Below are 6,436 nucleotides of genomic sequence, written 5' to 3'. Positions count from 1 at the left end.
TACTTATCTGTGAGTAAGAAATTTTTTGATAGATTAAAGAGATTCGATAGACACTCAAATTACTTTGACTGTTAAAAGAAGGTTGAGATAATAGAGGGAAAGAAATTAAGAGAAGAGGAGAAGGGGTAAATGAATTATTAAGGTGAAAACAACAGCTGCAAGGAGATAGGTTACTCTTAAAAGAGCATATGTACTCTTTTTTGAGATGGTAAAACAACGAACTGTTACTTTTCACTTATCAAAGCCAAATGCATTTTTCTCAGATAACAAAATTTTAAAAATAATATTTTCTAAACTAGCTTAATTATTTCATGTTTATCATTTTAAAAAAAATCAAGTTTGTAATCTGTCGTAACAGTCAGTTCTGTTAGTATGAGTTATATCTATGCCTTGAATTAGAATGCTGAAACCTGGCGTTCAACGTCTCTGTACTGTACCAAATACGACGTGTCATTACAGCTTGCAGGTGTTGAATTGACAAATTGACAAGTTTGAACATTCGAGTTTGGAACAAAACTAAAATAAACAACATAATCTGCAAAGTAAGTTAAAATTTCTCTTATCTTTATGAATTTGCAGTACACTATTACCGTTAGGCAAGTGTAATCACCATAGTATTTTTACAAAGAACGGGAATAAAACATTGATCTAGTGCCAGTACGTTGTTTTGTTTTTACTATGATATTTTATAATATATATTTTACATAAAATCCCAAATAAAACAATATCTTGATGAAAAAACAAATTTTCTGACGAACTTCAAGAACATTATCTGATTTTACGAAATTCAAAGTTAATTTATTAAGTGTATTGTAAAGCAATAAACAGAAATGAGGTGATAATAAACAGCAGAATAATTTAAAACAACATTCGGTCAGTCGTAGTATGAGGCTTAGTTGGTGCATTTTTTTCTTTTTTATATCATAAGAGAAATTTTATAATTTTTGAAATTTTTCTTGAGACCCAAATGGATTCCGAGAAATTTTAAGCTGTGTTACAGATTCTATTATTTACTTATATAGATAGAACTAAGGCGGAATGCCTTAGTTCTATCTATATAAGTAAATAATAGATAAAATGAGGCCTGATCAGTCACAAAAGTAGGACCGTACATCTCTCCCGAAGCTTAAAAAATATGCCGAATAAAATAGACAAAATGAATAAAAACAGACTTCGTTTTTTGAAGAAAAGCTTTTGTTTTGTATGATTTGGTTTGGTGGGATAATTGCAATCTCACGTAAGAGCTCTACCAAAGATGAAGTGCCCACAGATGGGGAATGTTTTAGAAAACTGGCCTCTACTTGGGTGTTAGACACGTGAATAAAATCCGGAAAACGCTACCTGGCTAGCCCATTAGAGAGGCGCATACCTGCGACCAACTACCAGTGTTCAAACCCTATCAAAAGAGACACTTACGAAAGACTATCAACCACTACTGATTTTTTCCACTGATGGAATAAACCTTGATATGATTTTTTTAAATAAAAAAGGCTGAATTTCAGAGCTCTTCTGCATCTCAGGCTAAATGAACTCGCTGATTATTTTCTATCAGACTCGGATACACTAATTCAAATAAGTTTAGTAAAAATTAAAAATTTTTCATATATTTATTTAATAGCCTCTTAAGATACTTTCATATTTTAAGAAATGAATAAATTCATTTAGTTGAATAAGTTGATGTTTGAATTGGATAAATGAATTCAGTTGTTTCATTAAAAATTTCTTTAAAAGATTTTAATTATGAGAATATTTTACATTTCGCTATAAAAATTTAATAAAGATAATTCAGAAAATAAAGGCATGCATTGAAAACTTCACGATTGAAGTGCTGAAGTGTTACATAGCATAATAGATTCTTCCTCACACAACTTTGGGGAAAAAAGTTACCTTTAATGAAATTAAAAGTTTGTTAACGATGTATCACAATAAAAATATTTCAGATGACATCTTTTGTGTGGGTTAGAGGAAGTAAGAATATTATTTATAAATACATTCAATAATTCCAAAAGTACAGAACAAATCTTGAAAATATCAGATGATGACATTTTAAAACGACTTGAAAGGAAGATAACAAACAAAGGAAAATTTCATAAACTCTGAATGAAATCGTAGCGGCATATGATTTGTTAAATCTTGACGCCATCAAAACAAAAGTATAAACACACAATAACAGGAAAATAAAACTACTATATGCAGATATTTGAAAGAAGCGAACATCACATAAAATTAAATAAATTTCATATGTCAACTGTCTAAGAATAATAAGTAAAAGCGTATGTTATACAATAACATTATTCAATATTTCAAATTCGTCGTTACTTTTTTGAGAAAAAGTGAATTATATTTGCACACCTGTAGACGTTGCGAATGTTCCTTTAAAGCTGTAAAAGCTAACATTCCGTCGAATAGAGAAAGAAATGTAGCCTAATTTTAGCTTCCACTAGAATTGTCAACTATTATGCTGGCTGCACATATGGCTGTTATGAACGTTTCTTGACGTTTTTATCAGTTATGACGATGGACATGAATGTCCCCTCCTACTTGCGGATTTTAAGCTGCTTTAGACAGAATTTAAAAGCATATAATTTCATTTGTGTTTTCGTATGACGTCGTAACAGAAAAACCTACGCATCGTGTTCTATCTCCTTTTCGTAGAAAATACCAAGTTGCATTTATTTGCACATTAAGGAAATACTGCAAAAAGTATATAACGGAAATCTTTTAATGTAACTTGATGTATCAGTTTTACATTCTAAATCTAAAATAAACAATTTGTATAATAATTTATAGCGTATATTTAAGGTCCGGAATTTTGCCCACTCGGTTTTTGAAAGAGGCAAAGTGGAAAAAGACAAACTACGCCAGTTTTAGTGCAGTAGGCCCACTCATTGCCAAATTGTTTGGCACCCAAATGCACCGAAAACGCAAACCTGCTCCCAAAACGGTCACCAGAACCGAAACTTATATATTTTGCACCCAGCTTCCCCCTTTTTACATTTTCAAAGAAAATATTGATAATTATCTTTTTTGTGGTTTTTTTATTCATTCATTTGAGGAGTGAAAAACAAATTCGTTAAACCGGACCACGTATGGTGAGGAAAAAAAATACGATAATTATCTTACTCTCTTCTTTTGTTGAGAGAAAAGGGAGTAAAGGGAAATTTTCTAGACTAAACAACTAAGCCTTACGGTTGTTCTAAGAATGTAAACAGATTTACTGAAAATCTACAATACGTGACTTACCATGCTCAACACCGAGTATGTAAATGTATTTGAGTACAATATAGCAAGGCCAACGACTACATTTCGAAAAAGAAAATGGTTGTTCTCAAGTGCCCTAGTCGGGAGCGCTTGTACCAAGACGTAACTAGGCTGCCATTACCACCCAGTCTAGTGGTCACCCGTTGGGGGTCTTGGATAAACAGTGTGGTATTCTACTGCGAGAACTTCAAGAAAACCAATGCGTTTATCAACGAACTTCCTCCTGGCTATTCTGTGGCCGTCGACAATGTCAAGCAACTGGTCACTGATCCAGTAATGACCAAAGAGCTCTACTCCGTACATTTGTACAAGTTATTGGTAGATAAAATCAACGAGCTGGAAAGACGTGGAACTGAAATGCGGAATCAGTGGAACGTTGTAAGTCAGGCGCTTGATGTACAGTACCTGGACAAACTCAGATCTAGTTTATCAAAAATCCTGATTTGAAAAATATTTTGGATTGCACTGAACTAGAATTCCGAGTAAAAATGAAACATGCCCCCTTAGTCTCGGTCGATGTAGAAAAATCTTTTTCCTTATATAAAACATCCTATCCCCAAACGAGAAAACTTAATTTTTAAGAACATTGAAATGGTTGCTGTTGTAAATTACAATGCACATCTTTGTGTAAATTGCAAAAACAATTATGTAGTATGTAAATATAATACTTCTTTTTGCTTTTTGTCTTAATAATACAGCATTTAAAAGCACCCAAACTAGCATCCGAAACTGGAAAAAAGCACCCAAACGTGCACCCAATCCATTCTAAAAATGCACCCAAAAATCCGGACCTTATGTATATTATTTCTTTTATCTTTAACCTATTATATTATTGAAAACACAACGAAAGAAATATTTAAAAATTTTTCAACGCATTTATTTGTGAAATCTGTTTATAAAATTCCGCAGTGGATGTAAATAAAATATGAAAGAAGAAATGTACTTTTATAAGATTATTTAATTTTCACTCACTTATTCTTAACTATACCATTTAAATACCAAAAAAAATTAAATGAAATTATTTTAACCAGGGCTGTGGAGTCGGAAGGAATTTCTGGCCAGAGGAGTCGGAGTCGGGAAAAATGTGTTGACTCCAACTCCGGCATTATAAATTTAATTTAGTGTTTTCATTTAAATGAAAGAAAATTTATTTTATATCTAATAATTTTTTAAAATGTTTTTGTATTTTGTTATAATTCATCTATTTTAAATACAAAATGCAACAATTTAATTTATTAAATTGTTGCATTTTGTATTCTCGCTCTAAATACTCCATTTTTCTGAATGAGACAGACTAATTGATTAGAGTATATATTTTTCTTTTCTGAACAAGGGGCTGAAGTAGCTAGATCGCACACTTTTTATTTGGACTAACTTTCCTGGAAAGGTGAAATTGAAGTGCTAAAGCTATAGAATAAAGATATGTAGAATTTTATTACTCCCCCTTTTTCCTCTTATTAAATATTCGTGAAAAATTATTCTTTTATACAAATAAATATAAAATTAATTAATGTAAGTTAAACATTAAAAATAGTAACCATAAATTTGGATAATACTTTTATAGTTACTAGCCCGGGGTCCTTTCAGAGTTCAGAGTAGGGTAACCCGCTATGAGCGCCTCTGCCTCCATAAAATGACTTGGTATTTAATTTTGTCGGAGTCGGCATATTAAAATTAATAAGGGTCGGAGTCGAGTGTTTTTTTTACTGACTCTGCAGCCCTGATTTTAATATATCAATCTTAAATATATTATAATCAGAAAACATTATAAACATACAGAATATCTTCAGAGATTAATAAAATTTCATTTAAAATATAAATTTAGAATAAAAAGTAAAGAAGAATCGATAATTATGAGTAATGTATTTAAAATATAAACTTTCTCATTTCTGAACATCTCTCTATCTTCTCTAATACGTGATATAGATTCCCAAATATTGTAATTTAAATTCCCGAGAATATTATTAAATATATTATTCCGTTTATTATAATTCCTTTCATCCCGGAAATTATAATGAATTTTAACCTGTAATTAAAACATAAAAATTTATAATATAATAATTCAGTTTAAATCGTTTTCGATCGTATCCCTTTCAATATTTATAATTCATTCGTAACATTTTCCAAAAAAACACTGTATTTTTTTATCTTTCAGATTTGAGAAGTGTATAAAAATTTATTTTTTAGGTAGAATTTAATGAAAAATTTAATTAAATATAAACAGTTAATGTTCTTTTTATTATTTTCTTTAAAACAATTTAAATAAAATATAAATCAGATGAGTAATTTTATGTAATTGAAAAGTTTAAAGGGAATTTGCAATTTTAATAAATAAATACTATTAAGACTGTAAACTTTAACAAAAAAATCATACGTTTTCATTTAAATCAGAGGTGTCCAACCTTTTTGTTCCTCTGGGCGACATTGGAAGAAGTCATGGAGTTTTGGGCCACAAGCATATATAATATATTTGTGACTCAATCCTTAAGTATATTTGTGACTCAATCCTTAAATATACTTGTATACTTAAGGATTGAGTCACAAATATACTTAAGGATTGAGTCACAAATAATGAATCCTTAAATATACTTGTATATTTAAGGATTAACATGCCTAGATTATAGTAATAAGTATTAAAACTTTATCACGAAAAAGAATATTTTAAAAAATTACTTCTACAGACTTTCAATTTTTACTTAGAAATAAATAAATTCATCTATTATAAAGGAGACAAACAAAAATTTACTTGAAAAACACAAATATTTGTTTTATTGGGTCCCTAATTAATAAAAAAACGACGAAACACCATTTTAGAGTGCATTTTTATTCGACTAATATATTTATAAATATGTAGCCCAGAAAGTAACCAATGCGCAAAATGATAATTTTTACGCCAAACTAAAAAAAGGATAGCCAAATTTGGCGCAAAGTAGCCAAATCTTGCAACGCTGGAAAGAATACTAAATAATGCTGGAGTGGAACTCAAAGGAGTATAGATCCAAATTTGAGAAAAGGAGAGAAAGGCCAAAAGATAAAAAGTAGTGAGGAAGGTTGGAAAATTAAGGGTCAATATTTGCATAACAAAAGGTCTATTTAACCTTTTTCACTACTTTTTATCTTTTGGCCTTTCTCTCCTTTTCTCAAATTTGGGTCTATAATCCTTTGAGCCATAACT

This window comes from Centruroides sculpturatus, unplaced genomic scaffold (assembly GCF_000671375.1).
Source record: "Centruroides sculpturatus isolate CEXI.00-Female unplaced genomic scaffold, Cexi_2.0 scaffold184, whole genome shotgun sequence".
In the NCBI taxonomy this organism is placed as follows: Eukaryota; Metazoa; Arthropoda; class Arachnida; order Scorpiones; family Buthidae; genus Centruroides; species Centruroides sculpturatus.
Note: the sequence above shows the minus strand (reverse complement) of the source record.